The 27,045-nt window shown below is 52.1% G+C and overlaps 1 protein-coding gene across 1 annotated transcript in view; it reads right to left on the bottom strand.

Annotated features, from left to right (window-relative positions):
* AJAP1 (adherens junctions associated protein 1) overlaps positions 1 to 27,045 on the bottom strand; it is a 115,088-nt gene that overhangs the window by 12,645 nt on the left and 75,398 nt on the right. The window lies entirely within an intron of this gene.

Raw genomic sequence — 27,045 nt, 5'->3', positions numbered from 1 at the left:
CTCTCACCTGGAGCCCGGGAAGGGAGGCCCCAGCCTGGCCTCTCTCAGTCCCTGAGCTATGACCCGGCCCCTGGGCAGCTGTGTCCTTTCTTACACCTGCCGAGCCCTTCCCCTGGCACAGGTAAGCACTGTCACCCCTCCTTTCTCTCCTCCCAACCTGGGTAAGTTCTGCTCCTCAAGTCTGGGCACCAGGGCAGCTGGCCTGCAAGTGAGAGCAGGGTTTGGCCAGACCCAAGTGGAGCCAGGATGGCCCAGGATTTACTGGGAAGGTGGGGAAGAGGGACATGTATGTTGACACCCTTATAGACTCAGGCACTTGGATCACAGGGGAGCATCTTCCCCTTTCCAGAATACTTTCCAAGAAGTTCACTGTCAGATAAGCTTCCAGGGAATAAAAGATCCAGGCCCAGCAGTTGATGCTTCCCGAAGTCCCAGAAGAGGATCTGCAGTCTGGCCTCGCGGCTCCGTCTCCACTTGTGTGTGTATACGTGGTGGGGGGAGGGGGCAGGGGAAATGGCAGGACAGGGACAGCAGGACTGGCCACTCCAGAAGCAGCCAGAGCCCTGACCGAGAGCTGTCTGCAAACCCCACACGAGGACCAGGATGGCAGAGGACAGGAATTCTCTCCTCTGCCCCTCTCCTCCTGCATCATCTTTCATCAGCCACAGATGCAGAGGGAGAGAGAAAAGACAGGCCGGTAACACCTCTGGTCCCCTCCCTGGCTAGCTTCCTGACAATTCACCTGTTACATCCTTTCTGGGACGTGGACACTAGGGCTGAATCTGCTGGTCAGTGAGGGACACTTGAAAGGTCCAGGGCTCTGGCCCCACCCTCCTCCCGTCAGCAAGAACCACACCTGAGGAGCTGGGGGCTAAAGGCTGTGAGGGGCTCTGCAGAGACCCCTGCGAGTGGCAGCACCCTGCTCCCTGGGAGTGCTGACTCCCCACGTTGTTTCACCTCCGCCATTTGAGCGTCTGTCTCTCTCCACTCCTGACATCCATGTGCAGAGGCCTACCCATCACACTTGAGAACCCGGCGTGTCCTGGGGAGAGAACACCGCGTGTGCATGGTCCAGTGTGGAGGGTTTCAGAGTGTAAGATTTTTCTGGCAGCCTCTCAAGGACACAGTCTCACAAACAGGTGTTACCTCTCTATCGAATATGATCCACATGGGGGGAGTTGTTAATAAATGATTCAAAGTTGGCATGATCAGAAAACAAGCTTTCTCTTCCTGGCGGCCTCTCTTCCAGGCTATTTCTGTTTGTCCCAAGGAATTCCCTTCCTGAGTCCACAGGATAGGCACCACTCGGAAAACTGGAGAAAATCCATGAATGCCATGGGCCTCCCTTCATTCATTCTTTTATCCATTGATTCAAGAATAATTTATTGAGCACCTATTGCATGCCAGTCAGTGACAGTTTTGACTAACTCGGCCATGGTGTCTACCCTCAGGAACAGATTCTCTGGTGCCCATTTTTTAAAGTGGCAATGTTCACTGTTGGTTCTGGCCAATGGCTTCCCATGCACCTGTGCCCAATATGTGGCATGTACTATAAATCTCTAAGCCAGCTTGCCTTCCCTCTAGGACTGCCAAATCAGCTTGCCAGTGGGGCTGAAAGCTAGTTATGCCAATAGGGACCACCCTCAATCTCACCATGAAGTGCTCACCTGCCTCAGTAATCTCTATGTATTTACCAGCTTCCCTGAGACCCAACTCAGACTTTGTTGGCAGAGGGAGGTTGAAATGGATATCCAGTTTAATGGACAGCCAGGAAAGATGGCTGCTCAGTCTTCCCTCACCCTCCATCTACACAATCCTTCTGGTCCAGTCAAGAGATGGCCATGCTGTCATGAAGAGTACGTGCTCATCCTGTGTTTGTGCTTCCTGTGATGAGAAGGAGGCTGATGATGGTGATGGTGATTATGATGGTAGTGATGTTGATGATGGTGGTGATGACGGTGGTGATGATTATTATGATGATAATGAAAGTGGTGATGATGGCGATGATGATAATGTTGATGGTGCTGTTGCTGATGGTGATATTGATGATGGAGGTGGTGATAGTGGTGATGTTGAGAAAGTGGTGACGATGGTGATGGTGATGATAGTGGTGGTGATGATGATGAGGAAGATAAGGAGGATGATGATGATGTGGTGATGATGATGATGATGGTGATGATGGTTGATTGATGATGGTGATGATGGTGATGTTGATGGCAATGACGATACTGATAGTGATTATAATGATGAAAGTGGTGATGATATTGCTGCTGCTGATGGTGATGATGATAATGGTGATGGTGGTGTTGCTGATGGTGATAGTGATGATGGGAATGGTGATGGTGGTGATGATGATGGTGATAGGATGCTGGTGATGGTGATGGTGATGATGATGGTGATATGATGCTGGTGCTGGTGATGGTGATGATGGTGGTGATACTGATGGTGATGATGAAGGTGATGGTGATCATATTGATGTTGGTAGTGATGATGGTGATCACAAGTACGCTCAACAAGTATTAGCAATTGTCAGGTGTGTATTATCCCATTTATTCCTGGCAACAACCCTCAGAGGCAGATACAATCATCATAAATCATGGAAGTGAAAATCATCTGGAAAAGTTTGTGTAAATTCCTTGGGTCATATAGAATGTGCTGGTTCCAAAGCCCATACTAAGAGCAGTAGTATTGTATGATTTTGAGCTCAGACTTTGTTCATCTCAGTTTTGGCTTTGATCTGGGGTCCTTGCATCTTCCAAGACAGAGGCTGGCACCTCTCCCCTTCTATATTCTTGAGGAGAATAATCTTCTAAATTATGGAGACTGGTGCTTGAGCCTAACCACCCCTTCCATGGATAGATCTCTTAAGGAGTGCTCCAGGCTCATGCCAAAAGCCGCTCAGCCATCTTGGCAGGTCACACCCTCAAACTCCATGGCAAGAACTAAACCATTGTTTCTTGGGCTAAACATGCCATCTTCTAGGTCAGGACAATTCAACATCTATGGAGTGTAAATGAGCACACTGAATGGGAATGAGTCGACAGGAGTAGTAGGGATTTGTCCAACTTCAGGCCAAGCCCAGCTAGAAGCACTGAGAGTTCCCTTGGAAGAGCAGGGCACTCTGTGGTCCATGCCCTAATGTCTGCAGGGCCAGAGAAGGCCCAGGCCACCACCGGATTTCTGACCTCACATCTTGTTACCCGGGGAATTCTTCTGTTGAGTTGAGTATTTGCAGTGACCAAAGTCCTTGGAAGGGAAGTGTGCCATGAGCAGCTGTATCTTAGATGTTTAATTCTCTTCCACTCCCTCTGTGGGTGAGGATGGGAAAGCATTGATTCTCTCCTTCTGGTGGATGAAAGAAACTGAGGCCCAGAGGGGAAGACAGTTGGCTCAAGGGACCCCCTCACTGACGACTGCAAGAATAGAAGACCAGCCCTTTGCCTGAGGTTCTCATGAATCTTTGAGGCCCTTAAGAAAGAGCCAAATCTTCATCATCTTTATATCCACACCTACACCCCCCACCCACACACACACACATAATGCCTGACACAGTACCTTACAACAGTAGCTGTGTGGCATATTATTAAGTTGATACCTGAAAAGTAGAGAATAAAAAACTAGGGGAGCAGGGAGAAAGGTAATGACATAATTCCAATATCTGCCTTGTTCTGGAAGTCCTTCTCCTGCCTTCTGTGTGAAATTTCTCCATAGGACTTGCCAAGTTAAAATTTGGAAAAAAATGATATGTAGGTTAATAACCAGCTAGGATCATCTGGGCAGAAATACAACAATAATATAAGAGCTATGCTCTCTGGAAAGACTTCTCTATGCCTGTCTTCACACCCATGATCAATTTAATCCACTGCCCATCCTGCAGAGCCAGGACGCAAGGCAATTCTCTACACTGGAGTTCCAGGGAAAAATCAAACATCGAACTCCAGATGAACAAATCTGTAACCACATTCTTGGTAATAAAACTGGTTAGAGGCAAACTCCTTACTGCTCCTCACGTACTTTTCTTGCAAAGCAAACAAACAGCCTTGTGCTTCCACGCCTGGCCCATGCGTTTTGATGGGTCACTGGGAGCCAGGCATAAGGAATCGATGGCTACAAGAAGACCCCACAGACCCCACAGTCATGATGGTTGAACAAGGACCGGGTCTTCATGTGGTAAGAATGATATTTGTAGGAAGCAGATTGGAAGATGGAAACCCTGTAAGGATGCCTCATCTTTTCCTCTCTTTGGGAGGTCACTCCTAAGAAGATAATAGAACCACTCGTGAGAAGTTGGGTAGTGTTTCAAGCATCTGTCCTATCCTTCAGGCCTCCCCAGATGCCAGGAGTTGTTTCCCCATCTTTGTAAGTCCCTTAAGTTTGTGTGGATCCTGGGTAGGCAAACCTTGACATGAAGAGCCAGATAGTAAATATTTTAGGCTTTGTGGGTAGTATGGTTTCTGTTGCAACTTCTCAACCCTGAATAAGAGAAGCCGTGGGTCATAGGCACACCACTAAGCATAGCTCTGTGTCAATAACACTTTATTTACAAAAACTAACAATGGCCAGATTTGGCTCATGGGCTATAGTTTGCAGACCCTGATTTAGGTGAATAGCTGAAGGTGGTGTGGCTGATCAATTAAATAGAAGTATAGAATCTATTTTGAATGGTTGGTTAAAGCCGGGACTCAAACTCCCAACTTTTGGTTCTGTAGAACCTTCCTGCTCTACAATCAAAGGTCTACAGTCTTCTGAGACCTTCACTGGCCACTGTCAAGGTAATTTCAAAGACAGCCAAGCCTCCGTTTATCAAGTGGGTTCATAACAACCAGCAGTGGGCAGTTTCGCCCTACTGGGTATGTCCATGTGAAGCCAGTTTGAGAATAGATCACTCTGTGTGATACTCAATAACAGGATTCTTGATTTTTTGGAGAGTGAAGATCAGGGAGAATCTTACCCATTGAGCCCCTCCAATGGCCCTCAGAAATAATTCAGCTATGTGTCTATCTCAGTTTTTCCATTAGGGTTGAAAAGAAACCTCATTGTGTAAAAGACAGTAAGGACCTACTGTACAGCACAGGGAACTCTACTCTGTACTCTGTAATGACCTATATGGGAAAAGACTCTAAAAAAGAGTGGATATATGTATATGTATAACTGATTCACTTTGCTGTACGGCAGAAACTAACACAGCATTGTAAATTAACTATGCTCCATAAAAATTAATTTTAAAAAATGTTCAGATCATAGAACCCTTGCGTTTAGAGAGACCTTTTACCCCCACTGGTCTGCAGACAGGGCTTCCCCTGCCACAAATGGGACTGTTCTTAAGAGGACATCCTCCAAACTTCTCTTCTTCTTGAAAAATTTTTCTCAACACTCACACCAGTTGTTCCCTCTGGTCAGGTCTTTGGTGCTCATTAAATAACGCAGACAGGAACATCTGTGCCATAAACTTTACTGATCCTGGGCAAGGCCATCCTCGAACAGCCTCTGTGCCAGCTGTTGGGTGGGCTGTGATTGGGTTGACAAGGTGGTTACCTTAAGGGAATGTGCACCCTAGACCCCTAAGAAAGGGGAAAAAACAACCCACTTTCTCCTCTCCACCTTCCAAGGTCAATATTGAATTAATCTTCAAACTCTTTGCCATTCAGACATGGTTCCAGAGCACAGAGCAAGCTGTGTGGGGAGTCTTGCTTCCCTTTCCTGACAGGTGTGATTGTTCCTGCTAATTTAGGGGTTCTTCCTGCTCCTGGCAATTGCCACTGTATACCAGTGTGCTAGGAATCAGCTGCCATGCAGATAATGAAAAATTATACCCGGAATAATGGATGACGACAGATGGATTACCAAGCACTGCATCAATCAATAAGGCTTTTATGGTTATATTTGTGGTGGTTTGTAATAAGATCAGGCCCCGAAGATTGATGGGGAAATTGGTAATCCATCTCTGGGTCTGGATGAGTTTCTTATTAAATGGAGCCAAATTAACTGTCCATGTCAGGAACCAACCCCTGCAGGACCTTCCCTCCAGTCCTGGAGGGGTGGCGTGGGCTCATCTGGTGGTAGGTACCCTCGGATGGAGGGAGGAACAAGGGCCTGGAATTGAGGCAAAGAGATGGCATTTCTGGGTTTATAGTGGCTCATTTACAAAGCAGGGCTCTCGTGCGCCTGCATTATGGAAAGAAAGACCCATTGACAAATGCATCCAAGAATGTGTCTCCAGGGGTTGGACAGGGGACAGTGAGTGCCTGCAATGCCAATTCCACCGCAAAGAGACCATTCCTTTCCCACAAACACTGCAAGATGTTGACTGCACAGGACGTCTTTGACAAATGGTCTCTGGGAACATGGTGAAGCTCTCAACGTCCATGGCTGGACAGGCGAGAGGCCGGCCCCATTTTCTTGAGGAAGAGGTACCCCAAGGATGAGGGGCTCTTTCTGAGGCAGTTGGCCACCTGGGGGGTGGGGGGTAGGCCGCTGAGGGAAAATGCACCTTCTAAAACCGGGGCGTTCACAGAAAAACAAGGCCACCTGCTTGGTGGCGGGGTCACAAAGACACCATTTTCTGAGTGACCCTGAAGAGCCTTCCACGGGGTGAGTGATGGACATGCTTGAAGCCAAGACTCTGCTGAGATGATGTGTCCACCCATTGGAAGTCCCTCCAGCCTAGGGCAGGGCGTCAGTGGAGAGAACACAGGCTCACCCAGGAAACAGCTGTGCTGACACCTCAAGGAATCACCCCATAAGGACCTCAGGGCCAGGCTGACGCCTTGGTCCTCGGCCAGAGATGTCTGAACATGTCAGAAGGCACAGGGGATGGGGGTGGTCCCACTGGCATCTAGTGGGTAGAGATCAAAGATGCCGGCAGACATCCTACAACGCACAGGACGGCCCCATAAGAGAGAAAGATCTGGACCCAAGCATCAAAGGTGCTGAGGCTGTCTGCTAACAGGAGAAATGCGTGAACAACAAGAAACGGGCACCCACTTCTCAAACCCACGTCGCACCATCTGAACTGACTTCCCCGGACACCATCATTGAGGTAGCATGAGGTTGGTGGGTCAGAAACATCCTAAGATGACACCCTCTGTGGCTGCAACGTGAGAAATATGGTCCTTTCCCTGTTATGCCCCCTCTTCTCCCTCCAGCCCCATCCTCACTAATAGCAGAGATGGGGCTGGGGGCAGGGGTGCAGGACTGACTCAGGGGCTGCCGAGCCAATCCATGCAGTGAAGTGACTCTTGTTGGCAGTGATGTCACCCGTGGTTCTCAGTGAATTAGTTCACATGCAGCTCAGCACCACCCCATGAAGTGGGCACAAAGATGCTCCCCATTTCCACAGGGAGGTTGCACAGTGCAGCCTGGGAGGTCCCCAAGGCCACTCTCAGGTTCAATAATTCCCTAGAAGGACCCACAGCATTGAACAAAGCTGTTAGACTCCAGGTACGGTTTATTACAGGTAAAGGCTACAGATGAAAGTCAGCGACGGGAAGAGTCCAGGAGAGACCAGGAGCTTCCCATCATCCTGCCAGTGGAGGCATGGACAGCACTGATTCCTCCCAGTGACCATGGTGACCCCATGCATGGGGTATGGCTGGCCAGTGAAGCTCCCCTGAGCCTGGCTGTCCAGATTCTTGGTTGGTGCTTGGTCACGTCCACAAGGCTGACTTCCCACGTGGCTGGCCTTGGTTTCCAGCCCGTCCAGAGGTCGAGCTGACACAGTAGCCCAAGGCCCCCACTGTAAATCCCCTTATTAGCATAGACTGTATGCCCAGTCCAAGGTCCCAGGTAAACAAAGACCCTCTTTTCAGGCAGGACATTCCAAGGGCTGAGAGGTGACCTCCCAGGAGGTGGGGTCAGGAAATTTCCTTTGAGCAAGCTTAACCCTTTATGCACACACAGCCGAGACTCAGCAAACACAGGACTCGAACCCAAGCAGGCTTTCTTCGGGCCTGTGCTTTTAGCTGCTCCCCTGCATAGCCCACTGGAGAACTGCTGTCTTTTCTCTGCATGCATTGGCCAGTGGCCATGGAACCATGGTCCTGGGATAATGACATGCACTCTGCTGTCTACAGCCTCCAAAAGGGACTTGAAGTTAGATAACGTCCCCTGACATTAGGCTCAACTAACACTGTCCCATCCCTGGGTTGGCCACATCTGGAGGCAAGTTCCTCAGTTGAGAACTTCCTTCGCTTTTGGAGACTTGAACTTGAGAACCCAGTGCTGCAGATGAGGAGACGGAGGGAGATTGGGGCCTAACACGGTCACACGGCAGCCAGATCCAGACCCCAGATGATGCATTCAGCTACCTTAACTCTTCTCAGCACCGTCTTCTCAGCCAAATCTCAGCTCTGTCCCTTCTCAGCCCGAAGGGCAAGCTCTGCCCATTCAGACCTGGGATCTTAGGGAGGGTGGGGTGCGGGGCACAGAGAGCTTGGGAGAGCCCACTCACAGGCAGCAGGGTTTGCTCCACGTTATGGGGCTGAATTGTGTCCCCCCACTCAAAATGCAGATGTTGAAGCCCTGATCCCCACTGCCCTAGAACATGACCTTGTTTGGAAATAGGGTCGTTGCAGCTGTAATTCGTTAAGATGAGGTCATGCTGGAGGAGGGTGGCCCCTAATCCAATATGACTGGCGTCCTTGTCAACAGGGGAAATTTGGACACAGACACACACAGGGAGAAGACCAGAGTGATGCTGCCACAAGCCAAGGATCTACTGGAAGACAGGAGACAGCCCAGGATGGATGCTTCCCCAGCGCCTTCCGAGGGAGCACGGCCCTGCCAACACTGGCCTCAACTTCTGGGCTCCAGAACAGTGAGAGGATAAACTCTGTTGTTTAAACACACCCAGTCTGTGAGGCAGTATCATGGGGGCCCTAGGAAGCTACTACACCTTCTGAACTTTGTGACACTCAAGGCACGCCAGGGGGTCAGTTAGGGTCGGGAGGCCCAGAGCCTCCCCGCTACATTTGTAAAATCACGATCCACCTCACAGCTGACTTCAGACCCACAGCCTCTTTTACTTTTTTTTGCCTCCCCCACCCTACACCCTCCAGCCAGTCCCCCGACTGGGCCATCACACGGGGAGGTGGTCGTGCACTCGAGGCACGGTCTTAACCGCGCACTTCACCAGCCCCAAGACAGCCGACACCGGGACACGTGACTCGGTCTCTCTGTAGTGGATGGGACAGTGTCCCCCCAGAATCCACGTCTGCCCAGAACCTCAGAATATGACCTTATTTAGAAATCAGGTCTTTACAGATTTAACGAATTACTTAAGGATCTGGAGATGATGTTACCCTAAATCCAGGGCAGGCCCTCAAAGCAATGCCTGGTTATCCCTTATAAGGCACACAGGAGAAGAGGACACAGAGAGAACAGGGAAGAAATCCACGTGAAGATGGAAGCAGAGGTCAGAGGGATGAGGCCATAAGCCGAGGAACTGCAGGCACCAGGAGCTGGAGCAGACAAGGAGGTCTCCTCCCTGGATCCTCTGGAGAGAGCGCGGCCCTGAAGACACCTTGACATTGGCTCCTGGTCTCCAGACCTTTGAGAACGCATTTGTGTAACTTTACACCCCCAGCCTGTGCCCCAGGACACAGACACACTCGCTTTGCCTCAGTTTCCTCATTTGCAAAAAGATCCCGGGGAAGGTTTATTCGGGGGATACAGGCAGTCATTAGCTGCTCTCTCCTTAAGGGCAGGCATCTTCCTTGTGCAACTGTGAGGCTGGTCCTGGACAGCCCTGCTTCTTCTCTCCCCCATGGAAACGAATTCCCTCTGGAGATGGTGTTAAATGCAGATCCTGACTCAGCTGGCCTCCCACCCAAGGGGCTGAGATCCTGCGTCTCACCTGCTCCTGGGGCCGCTGATGCCACACTCAGAGTAGCAAGGCCTTGGAGCAGAGGTCAGAAAACTGGGCCACGTCCCGCCCACTGTCTGACATTGTAAATAAAGTTTTATTGGCACAAGGCCACGTCCATTCATTTAAATGTTGTCTGAAGCTGCCTTTGTGCTACAAAGGCAGAGTTGAGTGGTGTGGCCCAAAAGCCTAAACTACTTTCTGTGTAGCCCTTTATGGGAAAGTTTGGGACCCCTGCCCTAGGGGACAGCACCAGAGTGCATGTGGCATGACTGCAGGGGTGGGTGGGCAGCTAGGGAGAGTGAGGGGTGACCTCTGTGACCCTGCCCACCCTTTTCTCTGTGCCTCTCCTACTGCATGACCACCTGGGTCAGAGGGTAGAGCCATAGGGTCGCACCTTTCAGAAAGTGGCAAAGGCTCGGGAGGGTTTCTGAACTGGATTTAATGGCCATGCACGTGGGTCACCCATGGAAGCCAGGCCCCATCCATCTGGCTGCTCGCTCAGACCCCGATTCAGTGGGCAGCAGCAAGCAGGATGCTGAAGGGGGCCCAAGAAATGCGCCCCCAGCCTGGGGCCCTGGCCCACCCCCAACATGGGGGTCAGATCTGCTAATTAATGACAGCATTGTTTCCGGCAAAAAGGCCAGTCCCCGAGGGAAATGCAAACCATGCAGAGGGGATGGAGTCCTAAACTTCCAGGCGGTGTGCACATCAGGGCGTCTTAAGTGTGTCACCGTCCCCACCTCTCCCGTGTTGTTTGCTGATCCCCCCCCCCCCAGAGCGTGCAGGCTCATATAGGTACACACGTGCACACGCACACAGGGCATGCACACTCACGTGTGCGCGTACACAAGCGTGCGTGCACGCACACACACACACACACACACGCTGAATTTATTGCTCATCCCATTGAAGAACAGAAGCAGCTGATATTCAGCTTTGAGCTCAGTAGCCAATATGGAAATGACCCATTTCCTTCGCTGAACTCCCAACAGCATTTGAATATTTTAACAAAGGATGGCAGGCTGGGGAGGGGCGTGGGGGGGGGCAGCTGGTGGTATTGCCTGATGCTAAGGAGAGGTGGTGCGGTGGGGGGCAGGGGGCTGTGGAGGGACACACATGGTGCCCCACCAGCCAGTGCTTCCGAGAGCACAGGACCTTCTGCCGTCAGAGCGGCATGGTCCCGGGCCCCCGGCAGCCAGAGCTCTGGGTCCCACGTGTCAGCTGCAAAGTCTGTGACTAGATTACTCACCATCAGAACCAGCACCCACCATCGGGACGGAGTCTATATTTAGCCCATAAAACGGTGAAGCAATTCAAACCTCTAGGCGAAGAGTGAGGCCTGCCCACCCACTCCCCGTAGCCACCCTCACGATGCCACCTGCACGTTCCTGTTTTGCAGGCCATGCGCCCTGCGCTGCCAGGGCTCCGGACCAGGAGGTGGCGCACAGTAGGTGTGTGGAGGATAGTGGCTCACATCCTGGTGATCGTGACCCCGGAGTCTGGGCAGAGGCTCAGGCTGCCTTCCTGGCACAGGAGAGGGCTGGGCATGCCGGCTCAGAGCGTGGCCCAGAACAGGCTCCCTATAAACGTGCTCCAAATAAACAGAAGGACCAGTGCTGCATCCGTATCAGAAAGCCCCAGGGGGCCGGGAGAGGTGGGAGGGATAAATTAGGGGTTTGGGATGAACATATACACACTACTATACATAAAATAGATAACCAACAAGGACCTACTGTATAGCACAGGGAACTCTACTCAATATTTTGTAATAACCTACTATAAGGGAAAATAATCTGAAAAAGATTTTATATATATATATAGTCACTTTGCTGTACACCTGAAACTAACACAACATTGTAAATCAACTATACTTTAATAAAAAATAAATAAAAGAAAGCCCCAGGATGTTCAGAGATACCACAGCCTGGTTCCCACTCACCGTCCAGTCCCAGAGGCTTTAGTTCCACTGATCTTTTTATTTAAGGCTCTCTTTTAAAATACATTCCCTGTGCTCCAGACACCTCTCCAAATCAGACAGATGGGGCCCAGACTGTGGGGTATTTACCTTCCTGTGGTGTGTAACCTTGTCCCCTCCCTATTTTCAGTGATGTTTCAGCGTGTTGACCGTGGCCCAGGACAGACATGCCTGTCTGGTGGCTCCATCCGAGAGGAGCAGACCTAAGCGTGGCTCTGCAGTCAACAGGCAGATACCAGGCGAAGGACAGAGTGAGTGATTCTCAGATGCCGGCTGGGTACTGGAGGGGGATTCAGCAATCCCAGACAGAAGACCCCTCGCCGGTTAGTGTGTCACAGGTAAAGACTATCATGGGACAGGGACGGGTGTAATAATGAACTCCGCCATGTTTGGACCTGGCTGGACTTGCATTCCGACCTCAGCTCTGGAGCTTCGAGCCTCCTACCTTCGGAATTGCTCTGAAGGTTGCGGATGACCCACTAGCCTGGTGCACCCTGCAGTGTGGGTGCTGCCACTGCTCCTGGCCCAGGGTCTTGGGTACAAGAAAGAGCGTGTCTGGGACTTGGCTCTGAGAACATGATTTCAGATGGAAGCTGCCCGCTGCTTCCTGCATCCTCCAGGGTCACTCATGAGAACGCCTTCTGCGCTCAGGCCGTCAGGGGTTGGGGGGAACGCTGTCATTGAGCAGTGGCACGTGATGTGCCCTTTGATGAGCGAGGCGGGATGGGGCCACAACTCTGTGCTTTGCCTGTAGGACTTCAGACGGCCACCCATTATTTCCCTGGTCCCACGCAGGCCCTGACCGTCCCCCAATGAGACAGGATTGAAGGGTGACACCTCATCTGCAGATGGTCCCTGCTAGATAGGGAAGTGCCACATGTACATTCAGGGGCTCTTTATTGAGGACCTACTATGTGCAGGCACTGGGCTAGACACTAAGCTGCAGCTGGGGACAAAAGCAGGTGTGTCCCCACCCTGTGCACACTGCAGTCAGAGACTGAGGGGGCAGGTGCCACCCAACACGCTCAGAAATAACTGTGCATTGCTCTGTGACAAAGGCTCCAGTGACAAGAGGTACCATGAGGGCCTATCATGAGCCAATCCAGGAAGGCATCGAAAGGGTCCCCAAGAGACTGAGACCCTCAGACTAGCCCCCCGGCTGTGATGTCACCATGGTGGCACCAAGTGTTCTTCCCTCCCTCCATCTTTGTCACTTGGAGTGCTCCTGCCACTCCCAGCCCCCGATATGGTGACCTGCCCCAGCTCTCACCTCTGGGCTGGGCCAGTGATGCAGCAGAGGCTGGACATGGGTTTATGTGCAAGGCTGGACATGGGTTTATGTGTGAGGCTGGCTCCTTTGCATGTTGTTGCTGCCATGGGAATATGCCCAGGACACCACTGGGGGATGGGACACAGGTGGAGCAGAGCTGACAGCCTCCATCATGGGATGGAAGCCAGCCCAGATCAGCAGACAGAGCAACCCCAGCCATGTGCACGAACCCCAGGAATTTCCTGGTATGGTTGCATTCCCTGAGGTTTGGTGCTGTTTGTTACGTGGCATCTCTAGAGCCATGGCTAACTGATACACTAGGTGAAGAGGGAAGGGGATGGTTCTTCCTGGGAAAGAGGAGGAACTGCATGGGTGAAGGTCAGAGTGGGACTTCCTGGGAGGTCTTGTGGCAGGAGTGATGCGGGGGATTACAGCTCCCTGAGGGGTGTGGTCATTTCCAGTCCAGAGCTCAGAGAACCGGTCATCTGAGATGCTGCACCTAATGCTCGCAGACTTGTTCACTGTGATCACGTCCCCGACAACTACTTATACATGAGCCTCAGGCTCTCCCTTCATGAACGCCAGGCTCTGACACACAGGATGAAGGGTGAGGGCATGGGAGGATGGGTTTGATTTGCTTGGTAGAGAGAAGGGTGAGGGAGAGGGCCGTGGGCCTCCTTAAGGCAGCCTACCTGAAGGGACCACCCTGCCTTCCCCAAAGGCTCTTCTCCGTGTTCCAAAAAAACAAGAATTCTGTGCATGCAGCTTAGGCCCCTCCTAGAGATTTGTGACGCACAGGTTCGATCATCCTCCAGAAAAGAAGCCAATTTCAGAAAGCTGGTTTAACCCAGCCTTCCCCAGATGCTGAGGAAACTAAGTATCCATGTAGCTCGACAGAACGTGGGCTCAGGAGAGGAGCACGCACCCCGTCCTGTGGTTCTGCTGCTTCTCCAAATCCCGCTCACTTGCTGCTGCACCCTCGGAGGTCAACAAACGTTTGCGGATGGAGACAAGGAACTCAATGTGGGAATCGCTGATCCGGGGGGACGATCCTTGTTGCCTAATCTTGGCTGGGACAGGCTTCTGCTTTGGAGATTAAAAAGCCAGAGAAGAGCTGTCCGGGATTCCGGTCCACGACAGACCCGCCCAGAGCATCTGGAGCACAGGGTCCCAGGCTCCGAGCCGGGCAGCCATACATTCAGCCCTGCCTGAGCTGCTTTCTGCTTGCTTCTCCTGGTTTGGGCCCCCGCCTTGGGCACTGCTCTATTTCTACATTGAGAGTCATCCCATTGATGTAGGGAACAAAACCCCATCTGTGACAGCCTTTCTGCGAGCTCTAAGCCAAACTTTCAGGGTTAGACTGAGCCTGAGGGGCAGGGTGGGAAGGTCTGGCCCAGTCTCCTTGGAGCACTGTGCTAAGCTTGCAAACAGAGCCCAGCCCGGAGGCCCAGGTGGCTGTCAGGTCTGCCTTCAGAATCCACTGACAGTGTCGTCGGAGCCAGCAGGGGAGAGATGGTTATCCCCAGGTTCCATTAAAACCTCTTTGTAGCCAGAAAGTTTGGGGAAATTCCAATGCAATTTTGATGGGGGCGGTGGGGGGTATTAGAGAGCAGGGGAAAGGCATGCACTCCCAGCACCAGCTGCCCACTTTTGAAAAGCTTCTCAGTGGGGAATATCCTTAAATCCAAATAGCCGCTGCTGCAGTCTTTATGCTGCTAACTACCATTCTGTGAAAACAATAAACAAAGAGCCACATTTAAAGGCCCCCATACCACCATCTCCACCCTACAGCCCTGCCTGGCCCTCCCGCTGACCTCAGGTGGTGGTCTGATGCCCCTCGTCCCACCAGGATGGGAGCAGACCATGCCTGTAGTATACCGCAGGGAGGGGCACTAGGAGAGAACCACACCCACCCAAGGCAGGGCCACCTGCCAGTTCTGCTGGGAAGCACCTGGCCCAGGTCGGGCTAGGCCTCCCTCTGCATCTTGCCTCTCTGAGGTTGCTGCAAGGTCAGGACATAAAAGGCCCAGGCAGTGATGGCTTTGGGACCAGTCCCCGTGATGCCAGGGGAGCAGGGAGGAAGCCCTGATGGTGGGAGGCCCAGGGGAGGGGAGGAAGAAGGAAACCGATGGGAAAACAGCGGTTCTTGGCTTTGCTCTGGGGTCCCTGCAACATTCCAACTCATGTTCTCAAGACAGGCTTTCAAAGCACAAGCCTGAGACCCCATCAGAGAGAACAAGCAGAAACAGAAAAATGTTCAAGTTCAGTCTGTGAAGTCAGAAGCCAGGAATTTCCTGAGAGTTCAGAGAACAGAAAAGGCATTATCCTCCCACCCCCCCAGAGGACAGCTGCTTGGAGTCAAGGAGGCATCTGTGGGCTACAGACATAACAGAGGCTGAAACCTTCCAAGGAGGATGGCCTTCCAGAAAGGTGGTAACCCGGCTTCCAGTCTCATGATTGCAACCTCGCTGCCTGAGGAACAGCCTCTAAGCAGGGGTCTGCAGACTCTTCCTGCAAAGGGCCAGACGTTAACATTTAGGCTTGGTGGCCCATACAGTCTGCATTGCAACCATTCACCTCTGCCATTGTAGCTCAGAAGCTGCCACAGACCAACGCAAGCAAACAGGTGGGGCTGTGTCCAAAGAAAAAGTGGACACTGACATTCACATTTCAGATAATATTCACATATTATGAAATAATATCTTTTTGATTTTTTCCCAACCATTCAAATGTGTTTTAAAAAAACATTCTTAGCTCCTGTAACGTACAAAAGCAGAAAACAGGTAGGGTTTGGTCCACAGGCTGTAGTTTGGCAACCTCTAGTCTAAAACTTCAAATGATCTCTATAGCTTTTCAGATACAATGTCCAGCATCTAACACAAGATTACCAGACACTATAGGGGATAGGACCCAATGCACAAAAATCAAGAGAGAAAAAAAAAAATAACAGACAGAAAAAGTAGTCTCCTAGAATATCCAGGTTTTGTAGTTATCAGACACCACATTTCAAATAACAGTGACTAATCTCTTATTAAAGAAATCAGATTACAAGATGGAGCATTTCAAGAGAAAACTGGGTAAATACTAATATCTTATAAATAAAGAAGGCATATGAATAATTTATATATTTATGTACAAATAATACATATGAATTTTTTTGAAGAAAACAGAATATACTCCTGCTAATTCCTATGTGATTGAGCTTGGGCAGTTCTTGCTTCCTTTTGGGGTCCTGGTTTCCCCATCTGTGTAGTGGGGAACTAGGCCTACATTGTGGTCCCTATCCAAATGTTCTTCTGAGCCTTGACATTGTACCTTCTAGGGGGTCGAGAAGGACGAATAAGGAGGCTTTGGGGTCCCTATTTCTGTTCACACTGTACTGCTCCCTTTCAACCTGTTCTCCATACTGGTGATAGTAGATTTCACTAAAAAGCACTTTGAAAATTTTGGGTTGATTAGTGCACAAGGGCCTTTCCAGAAGCAAAGAAGTAAGATTCTGTGAAAGGAGGAGATGCATGATCTTCAGAGGCAGGGATGGGATGATCAGAAAAGGCCATGGAAAAGGACCTGTTGGGTGGCCAGAACGAAGGCCATGTGGCTAAGGAGCCCCCAGGTCACTGTTGGCAGGAAGTCTGTGCAAAGGGCATGAGGAGCCCTGGGCAGAACAGGACCCACTGGCACTCCTGCATCAGGATGTGTCGTCCCCAGCTTTGCAAGGTCTCCCTCTACCCTGAGGACCTAGCCTTTGTCTCATGCCTTGAATTCCACCCTTTAGCTCCTGGTCTTTGACAGGCAAACCCTCCTTGGAAGACTGAACCATTCAGGTGACTGTGATTGTGTGGGGCATGGGGAGCGTGGGAGGTCAAGGTCTTTTCTTAGCGACACAAGGGATTCAGAGAAGCAAGAAAGTCCTGGGTCCTGATGCACCTGGTGATATCGAGAAGCTGAGGAAGGATGGGGGCCGACCCTTGTGGAGAGCTCCACGCCAGAAATTGCACCAGGCTCCTTCCTACTTAGCCAGTGTAGACTCTACCACATGACAGTCAGTCCTCCTTGTTTAGCACCTGCTATGTGCCAGGTGGACCACTTAGTCTTCCCCGCTCTGCAGGATGGCGAATACAGGGCACACAGAGGTTGCATGGGAGCCCTCCCTGGCCAACCCTGGCAGGTCTCAGCGCTCTGATTGCCGTCTCTACACTGACCGTGCTGTGGCATCCTCTCTTACCAAGACCCCTCACCTTCTACATTCTTGCCTCTGCTGGGATCTCCCTGGGGAAGTTCTGAGCCCCTCATGCACAAAACAAACCTGTCCCTTCCTTGCCCATCCATCTCGGTGGACGACCTCCGTGTCTTCTGCTCCTCTCCCTCCTTCCTGCCCCTCCTTTGGTCACTGACACACTGTGGCTTTACCTCTCGTGTATCTGATGGCGTCTCCTCCGCCTACCGAGCCCTGCACTTTGCCTGGTGGCTTCCCTGGCTAACTTGCCCTGTCTCCCTGCGGGCACTGATCACCATCCAGCAGGACAGCAGCAAGCGGGGGGCGGGGGTAGGTGTGTTCGCATCAGGGGCCAGCGGGCGGCCGAGTCCAGAAACTAGGAGGTCCCCGTCCAACCCCACAGCCACTGTGTCCAGAGTCACCCATGCACTCAGCTTCTGCTCAGGCCAGGCTGGTGTGTCAGGGCCCAGGGACCGGCCCTTATCACACAGGAAGTGGGAACACATTTTTCAGAGAACAGGGATGCTTTTCCCTTGGGTTTTGTTTCCACGGCCTTCTGTCCTCCTGGGTGAAATACCATCCTCTGGGCTGCCCACGAGCCTGCTCCACCCTTCAGAGGAAAAGGCCAGGTCCAGTATAAAGCTGGGGAACAGACACCCCAGACAGACGGGCACAGCCGTGAGTGTGAGCCGCGTCCAGACTGGCACACCCTGGCGGTGGGCTGGTCCCCGCCCCCCTGGCTCCTGCTCACACCCCCAGGAGAGAGCGCTGCATCCCAGGCTCGTCACGTGACCCGATTTCTGGAACTGAACGGAATCAGAACACTCGTTCACGGCTGCCCCACATACTGCGCTGGACGAAGCTGGCAAAGTCCTTCTCTCTCTCTCTATCTCTGTGTCTCTCTGTCTCTCAGAAGGTCAGACCCCTCCCTCACTTCCTTTTGGTCCAATCAGACTTGACAGCAGGGGTCCTCTCACGGTGACGGAGGACGAGGCTTTTCACAGGAGGTTTGAGGCTCCCTGCATGCCCTCACCCTTCACCGTGGCACGCGCTCCACCTCAGCCTCCCCCAGGGACCCGCTACAAAGGATGGGGCGGATACCTCCGTCCATCAACACGACGGCTGCCACGTGTGCCGTCCACTCCGGGTTTACTGGAAAACCACTTTAGAAGTTACAAGGATGATGAGGTCAGCTGTCGGGTCCCTTTGGTCACCTCCCGTCTCCGTCTTTAGCACAAAAGCCTGGAGGGCAGTGAGGCCACCAGGGAGCCCTGCCTTGATGGCCTGAAGTGTGTCCACGCCTCCAGTGTGTCCCCCTGGTGCACACGGGTACACGCACAGGCAGACAGGTGCACACACGCACAACACGCACGAATCAAAGTGAACAGGATTGAAACAACAGAGCCCTTCGGGCTGCACTGTGTGTGGTGGTGGGTGCCTGGAATGTGACACAGGTTGAGAAACGGTGCTACAGGCTGAATGGTGCCCCCCTTAAAAGATAGGGTGAGGTCTGAGCCCCCAGTGCCTCGGAATGAGACCTTATTCGGAAACAGGGTCATGACAGATGTAATCAGCTACGAGGGCACACTGGAGCAGAGTGGCCTCTGATCCAATGTGACTGGTGCCCTTACGAGAACAGGCGAGGATGCACAAAGACACACAGAGAGAAAACGGCCACGTGACCACAGAGGCAGCAATCAGAGCAATTCGGCTCTGAGCCGGGAGTCACCTGGGAGTGGAAGAGGCAGGATCCTCCCCTAGGGCGCTCGTAGAGAGCACAGCCCGGCCATCACCTCGATCTTGATCTTGGCCTCCGGGCTCTGAGAGTCCGTCTCTGTTGTTTGAAGCCCCCCTCGCCCCAGCCCCATCTGTGGTGCTTTGTCACGGCAGCCACAAGAAACTAACACAAACAGTGAAGGTTGGATTCTGGGCTCAGGCAGCCAAGTGCCCACGGAAGGGGCTTCTGGAAAGAGGCCCGGGATGGACCTGACACAGATATGCTCGTCTGCTGGCAGCACGGAGCAAGCCCCTGCTACCCTTGGCCCCATATGCAGACCCTCCGTCCCAGCAGCACAGTGACCACAGGGACACAGCCCCTCCCGACATGGCATGGGGTGACCCAAGGCCACCAGCTGCCTCATCAACCAAACTCCCAATGTGGGGAGGCAATTTCTCGAGCTGGGGAGCATTTCCAGAAGGCAAGCTGTGACCAACCAAACGACAGGCAAAACAAATTCTGGGGTTCATTCCGTTCAACCACTACCACCCAAGCCGGGTGCCCACTGAGCTGCAAAAGAAAGGAATTCAGTGGAAATAGTTGATACCAAATGTGCCGATTTTCCTCTGAAGCCATAAAGCCTATTTTCAGTCGCGGTGTGCAATCAGCTTGCTGGCAGACTTGGAGCGGTCAGTGTAGGACAGTTTGGGTCCTTCCGCAGCTACCCTTTGTGGGGTCGTGGCTGCATGCCAGGAGCTGGGAGGCCATAACACATAGTAGTGCTTCTTCTTACAACAATGATCTTACAGAGTAGGTGTAGTGGGTTGAATAGTGCCACCCAAAGGTATATCTAATTCCTAAATACCTCTGAATGTGACCTTATTTGGAAACAGTCTTTGCAGTTGTAATTAGGTAAGGATCTCTATCATCCTGGCCCTAATCCAATGACAGGCATCCTTAGAAAAGAAAGGAGAGGGAGATTTGGGACAAACAAAGGCAGAGGGAAGAAGCCATGTGAAGACAGACGCAGAGATTGGAAAGATGCAGCCACAAGCCGAGGACCTCCGGGAACCCCCAGCAGCTGGAAGAGGCAGGAAGGCTCCTCCTCTGGAGCCTCCGGAGGGAGCCCAGCCCTGCCCACACCTTGATTTAGGACTCCTGGCCTCCAGAGCTGTGGAATGGTACTTTTCTGTCTATTTTAAGGCCCCCGGTTTGTGGTGACTTGTCACAGCAGACTTTGCTGTCTTCGCCCTGTGAGGAGGGAAGGGAGCTGGTCCCGGTTGCCAGTTGCCTGGTACACGGGAGAGCCCGTGTTCAGACTCAGCTCAGCATGATTTCAAAATCCATACTCTCTCCACAGGTCCTCAAGTCCCAGCCGAACGCTGAGCAGGCCACTCGCCCAGCAGCAGAGGGGCGTGGGGCAAGGACTTTCTCTAAGAGAATGAGTTTCCCAGGAAACTGGGAAACCTCTGCGGCTGGACTCCCCCTAAGATGCATGAATGACCCGCCTACTCTGGACTCAAAAGTAAAAGGGAGGGATGCTCACACTTTTCGGAGGCAGCGTTTCATGCCCCATCCTTTGCGCTCCACCCGGCGCTCCGGGAGCTCCAGGACATGCATAATTCATTCCTGGGCATAAATCAATCGCGAGACACGCAGCTCACTGGCAGCGGGAGGGTCCCGGCAGAAGGAGGAGGGGCCCCCAGAGGGGAGCCCCCTCACACTCCTTTCTCAGGGTTGCACTTTATTATTTCCTAATCAAAGCACCCGGACCTGTACCTGCTGTCAAAGTTGGAAGTCAGGGGCTGCGATGCCCCCAAAGGTGTGGAGAGAAGCCCAAGTTTCAAAATAGGGAGAAAACAAAGAAGCCAGGACACCTGCTCCCAGCTCGGAAGAAGGAGCCCCAATCGTCCCTGAGTCGTTTCCGTACACGTGAGCTAAGCGGAGGCCCCGGCACAATTAATTTAGGAAATTGTCATCCTAGACTCTCCAACAAACTCCAGACCTTGGAGGGTCTCCGACGACCATTTGTTATCATTACACATTGTTATTTAGCCTGATTGCCTGTGATTATTCTGATTATTTCAATTCCAGCAGCGGACGGGAAAGGCAGCTGCAGGTTCCACTGGGATTGCCTCCTTTTTTCCTTCCAAGGAGACTCTGAAGTGTTCTTTCCCTGGTGTGGTGGCACCAGCTCAAGGTGGGGAGATGGGGTCTGGATCCCCAGGCCCCACCCAGGTCCACCTCCCCTGAAGTTCCCGTGACCCACGTGTTCTGTTTCCTTTGCTTTCCCGCCACATCATGGTGGCACCTCCACCCTCGGGCAAACCACTGTGCTTGGCCTGAGGCTGCAATCTGTCTTTGCGTGGGCCCAGTGTGTGTGTACACATGTGTGTGCCGGTGCACGCGTGCCTGTGCGCACTGCATGCCTCTGGCTGGGCACACCAGTGTGCACGGTGCGTGTGCACACACGTGCCTGCATCTGCATTCAGATCCGCACTCCCCTCTCTGTGCAGCTGGGGCAGGCCTGCGTCCTTCTCCAAGGGCCCTCAGCACCATTCTCTCTGATAGAGTTCAATAATTGCTCTGCTGATTGATTCATTGACCTTGGACAAACCACTTAAATTCTCAGCCTACTCATCTGCCAGAGGAGAAAATGTGTGAGAGTCCTTTAAAAATCACGAAGCATTATACAGATATAAGGATTATATTGGGGGCTGGGAATGGGAAGAATGGCTACAGCCAGCAATTGGGAGCCAAGGCTCCTTCTGGGTCTAAAGCCACATGCACGTAACTGCCCTGGACAAAGTTACCAAGGTCCTCAAAGGGCCCATTTGGTCCACACACTCTGCTGTTCCTCGGGGGCACAGTGGCGTTGATCGGAAGCCGTGTGTCTCTGCGCTGTCCTCTCCCCCACTCTCCTCAGCCCGTCCAGACAGATCCCAAATAAGACAGCCAATCGCTTCACCTCCCGTCCCATCCCGAGCCGCAATCCAGCCTCCAGAGCGCTCGGGGGACTGTCCAACACGCTGCAGTCCCGCCTTCTCCCGTAATTATACCATCAAGACGGAATCAGCTCACGAGCATTATTGAAATCAGGAGGCCAATTATTCCCAAATCAATTTTGAGTAGGTAAGTCAGGAATTGTTCTTGGCGAGACCTCCCATAGATGGGGTTGAGACAACCTGACCTTCCCTATGCAAATCCGCCCCAGCTGCCCAGAGCACTTAAAGGTTCAGGTCAACACCTAAAAGGCAAACTCACTGGGGAGGAGTGTGTGGGGGAAGAGTTAGAGGGAACCATCCGGGCCCACCTATCCCGAGCTCCCTTCAAGGCCTCAGCATTTGCCCGATGGCCTGCTGCTAATGAATGAATGAGCGAATACATAGACACATGGGAGGGTGGGTACGTGGGGAGAGCAGGCATAGATACCTGCGGTTTCCATAACATTGGTTTTCCCTGTTTTTCCGCCCTCTTCCCCTGATTCCCTACCACCTCAGACACCATCTCACAGCCCCACCGTGGCCCTCCTCCCCCAGCCCTGCCTCTGCCCCACCACACACAAGTTCCTGGCGAAGCAGTGCTGGGTTTCCGACCTCTGCTTGCACCACCTCTGTCCTATGCCCTGTTGCCCCAGCGACTCTGATGACGCTCTGATAACCCAATAATAAGAAGCCCAAATGACCCCATGGGTCCCGCAGCAGAGAACACATTTCTTCTTTCACAAAAGCCTCTCGTACCTGGCCTGGGGCAGATGTCACTGGGGACGGGGACCACACTGCAACCACCGTGGAGCCACATTTCAGGACCCCCGAGTCACATTCTGGAGGCAACTATGGAACTAGTATGGGGTCTCCGGGCACACGGGACCTGAGGGGCAACTCCGAGAACATGCCAGCACACCGATCTACCCTTTCAGGTAACTGGAAACTAGAATACGGTCCAGAGGGACAGTCGTCTTTCCCATCATTGCCTCACCTTTTGTTTGTTTTTTCCTACAAGGATGCAGTTACCAAAGGAAACAACCCATGTGGGAATGGCCTCTGAATTCCAGGGTTTTTAGCAAAGAGTAGAAGTGTTGTCCCTGGCTGTGCTTTAACTGGGGATGGGTCACATTGTTCCCCTTTATGCCTTATGTTGATTCCAATGGCAGGAACTTTTTTTCTTGTCTGCTTCTGTGTGCACATATGCAGGGAGAGGCTTGGGGAGGAACTGCAAGAGGTGATAGGCTTTTAGATTTAGTTATTTATTTTACTTTGCATTTTGAAACAATTTCAAACTTAGAGGAAAGGCTGCGAGGACAGGACAGACACCTATGTGCCTTGTGCCCAGAGGTCCCAGCCAGCTTTGCCGATGGTCCCGGCACGATCCGGTCCTGGACCACACATCCCATGTGGTTTTGGCTTGTGTCTAGTCTCCTTCAATTGGGAACAATTTCTCAGTCTTTCCTAGATTTTCGTGACCTTGGCATTTTGGAAGCTAACAGAAAAATCAGGCATTTTGTAGCATGTGATTTTGATTTGCCCGACGTCTCCTCCTGAGTTGTGGATCTGGCAGGGGGGTGGGTCAGGGGGAATCACAAAGTGAGGCTGTGTGCTCCGTGACTCCTATCTGCCAGAGCAGAAGTTCCACGTGTCCCCTCCCTGGTGGAGCAACTAGGACCACTGGGCCCAGATGGTGTCCGCCAAGCATCTTCATTTCAGTTACTTCTCCCCCTTTGTGAAAATAAGCATTTTCTGGGAGACAATTTGAGATGGAAAGTCCCATTGTTCTCCCAACTTTCACCCATTCTTTTTATGGTCCGTCGATGTTTCTTGCCTATATTAATTATTACTGTGAAGGTGGCAATTGTTTAATTCTGTCATTCCTTCTGCCTTTATTAGCTGGCATCCTACCGTCAAGAAGAGGGGTCTCCTCTCTTAATTTCTTTATCCACTCAGTCACCCCTACTTTAGTCAACTGGTTATGCCATCATTTCTTATTTTGTACCCAACATTGTTGCAGATTCGGTCAGTGGAAGCCCCTTCAAGCTGGCTTCTCCATCTTTCAGACACATCCCTGTAGCTCTCTGAGCACTACCTTACTCTCTGGCACAAGGTGTTCCAGGCCTGACTTGTTCCTCCCCTGCCCCAGCCCTGGAATCAGCCATCTCTTCCAGGAGCCCTTGCCCTTCAATGGAGAATTCAGGCCAGGGTCTTGCTGCTCCTGGGGCCCCTTAGCTGGGGAGCCAAGAAACATCTTCATGATCACGGGGGAAACCATGAGTTTGCACCAACCCCTCCACAGTGGGTTGAATAGCCCCCCCATTCCTATCTACCCAGAACCTCAGAATGCGACCTTATTTGGAATAGCATCTTTGACGACGTGATTAAGTTAAGATGAGGTCATACTGGGAAGGGGTGGGGGCCCTACATTCAGTGACTGGTGTCCTTATAAGAAGAGGACATACAGACACACATGAGGAGATAATGCCAAGGGAAGACAGAGGCAGAGATTGGAGGAATGCGGCCACAAGCCAAGGAACAGCAGGAACCCCCAGAGCCTGGAGGAAGCCAAGAAAGATCATCCCCCAGAACCTCTGGGGGGAGCTCGGCCCTGCTGGCCCCTTGATTTCAGACTTCTGGCCCCCAGAACTGGGGGAGAATGAACGTCCATTGTTTTAAGCCCCTGTCGCAGTTTGTGGCACTTTGTTGCAGAATCCCCGGAAAACCAACACACCTTCCAAATGCAACCCACACCTTCAGATCGTCCTCACTATCCCCCTTTCCTTATCTGCACCTCCTCCTCCCCAGGAGAAACTGGGCTCCCAGCACATGCTTGCCTGTCTACTTAGCTCCATCCCGTGCAGGAAGCCATCTCTCAACCCCGCCAGTCACTGCCCTGCTCTGACGCCCCCTTGAATGGCCTCAGCCACGTGCATTGGCAGAGGGACTTCCCTTTATTTGTGGTTGTAGAGTCTGACGGCAACTCTGCGGTTAGAACCTCCAGAAAGCCTTTCTGTTTCCCATGCTTCCGACGAAGGTCGGGGCCAGAAGCAGGACACCCTGGTCCTCACCCTGTATGAAGCCGTCAGGTTTTTTGTTTTTTTTTTTAATTTTTAAAAAGTTGTGATAAAAATACACATAACATAAAACTTATCTTCACCATCTTTAAGCGCACAGCTCAGTGGCATTAAGCACATTCACACTGTTGTGCAACCATCCCCACCATCCTTCACCAGAATTTTCTTATCTTCTCAAACTAAAACTCTGTCCCCATTAAACACTGACTCCCCATCTCTCTCTCCCAGCCCCTGGCCCTCACCCTTCTATTTTCTGTCTCTATGAGTTTGATGACTCTAGGGAAGCCATGTAAGTGGAATCGTACGTGATTCGTCTTCTTGTGACTGGCTTATTTCACTGAACATACTGTCCTCAGGGTTCATCCATATTGTAGCAGGCGTCCTTCTTTTTCTAAGGCTGAATAATATTCCATTGCATGGAGGGACCAGTTTGTTTATCTGGTCATCCATCCATGGCCACTTGAGTTGCTTTTACTTTTCGACTGTTGTGAATCATACTGCTGTGAACATGGGTGGACAAATATGTCTTTGAGTCCCTGCTTTCAATTCTTTGGGGTCTCTGCCCCGTCAGATCCTGTTCACCTTCCAAGTTGAAGGGATCTGTGCTCTGCATGGGGACACCCACACTGGGGGAGGGTCTGCATTAGGGGATCCCTACACCCCAGTAGATATCCAGGTGCCAAGGACGCAGGAAGAGATGCTGGACTCTGGTGGGGAGGCAGAAGGAAATGTGCCTTTGACCAAATACACAACTCAAAGTCAGAGATGAGTGCCACTGTGAGCCTCCGTGCCATCCAAATACACAACTCAAAGTCAGAGATGAGTGCCGCCGTGAGTCTCCGTGCCGTGAGGAACAGAAGTCACATGTACAGAAGAGGCTGCTGCCTCCTCCCCATCCTTAGATGGCTTTCTTCTTTTTTTTTTTTTTTTTTTTTTGGCTTTCTTCTTTTAAAAATATGCTCTGAGGGTCATTTCTGTGCAGTGAGAGAACACGGAAAATACCAACAACTCGTGTGAAATACCAGCCAAGATGACTCAGTAAGAAAAAATAAAATGCAAATTGATCTCTGCCTCTTGGGAACTGATTTAAGAATCTGCTCAAAATCAAATTAACTTTTTGACTTATTTCCCCAGAAAGCTCAGGAGGCAGCAATGAGACCTCAGGTGAACACTCACCCAGGAAACACAGGGGTGTCGGGTGATGGAGTCACCTGATTTCCAGGGCCTGTCACCTGGCTGTCGTGTGTATGGAGGGGAGAGGCTGTGCCGGGATGGACCGGTTCCCCAAAGCTGGCAGGACCCAACCCGTGGCCAAGCAAGATCCATTTGCTTGACGGGCACCTCGGCTGGCCCCCTGTGTCATTCCGCTCCCGGTGTGCACCAGCAGTCTCAGGCTGGTGATGATGGAGAATCTGTCCAGCCACAGGGCTTTCGTGCAGGTCCTGCCCGTCTTCACTTCCCCTGTATCCCTGCAGCGGCACCCCTACCTGGCCTCCTGCTCCTGCGTCTCTCCTGAACACAGCAGCCAGAGTAAACCACGAGAACCGAGGTCGGATCTCATCGCTCTAACCCTCCAGGGCCCCTCCTGGTCTCCGGATCCTGGGGAAGTGCTGCCCGTGGTCTGAACGCCCTGATCTTCCCCTCCGTCCTGCGCACTCTGCCCCCCTCCCCACGCACTGGCTCTTCCACCTCTCCGAGGACCCCGCGCTGGCCCCATGCAGCCCCCAGGGCTCGCCCCTTCCACTGCCGCCTGGTGACTCCTAACCACTGCACCCCTCCCCAGCCACACTGACCCCCCATCGGAAGGACATTCTTCTTCTGTAAACTCAGCCTCGGTGTCCGGTGTCCTGCATGCTCACCGTGGTTTGCAATCATGCATTCGCGTGAATTCCTGTATAATCCCCCTTCCCGCCTAAGGAGAGCAGGGCCCCACATCTCCAG

Source organism: Balaenoptera ricei, chromosome 1 (genome assembly GCF_028023285.1).
Source record: "Balaenoptera ricei isolate mBalRic1 chromosome 1, mBalRic1.hap2, whole genome shotgun sequence".
NCBI classification, from domain to species: Eukaryota; Metazoa; Chordata; class Mammalia; order Artiodactyla; family Balaenopteridae; genus Balaenoptera; species Balaenoptera ricei.
Note: the sequence above shows the minus strand (reverse complement) of the source record. Positions and strands in the feature narration are given on the sequence as shown.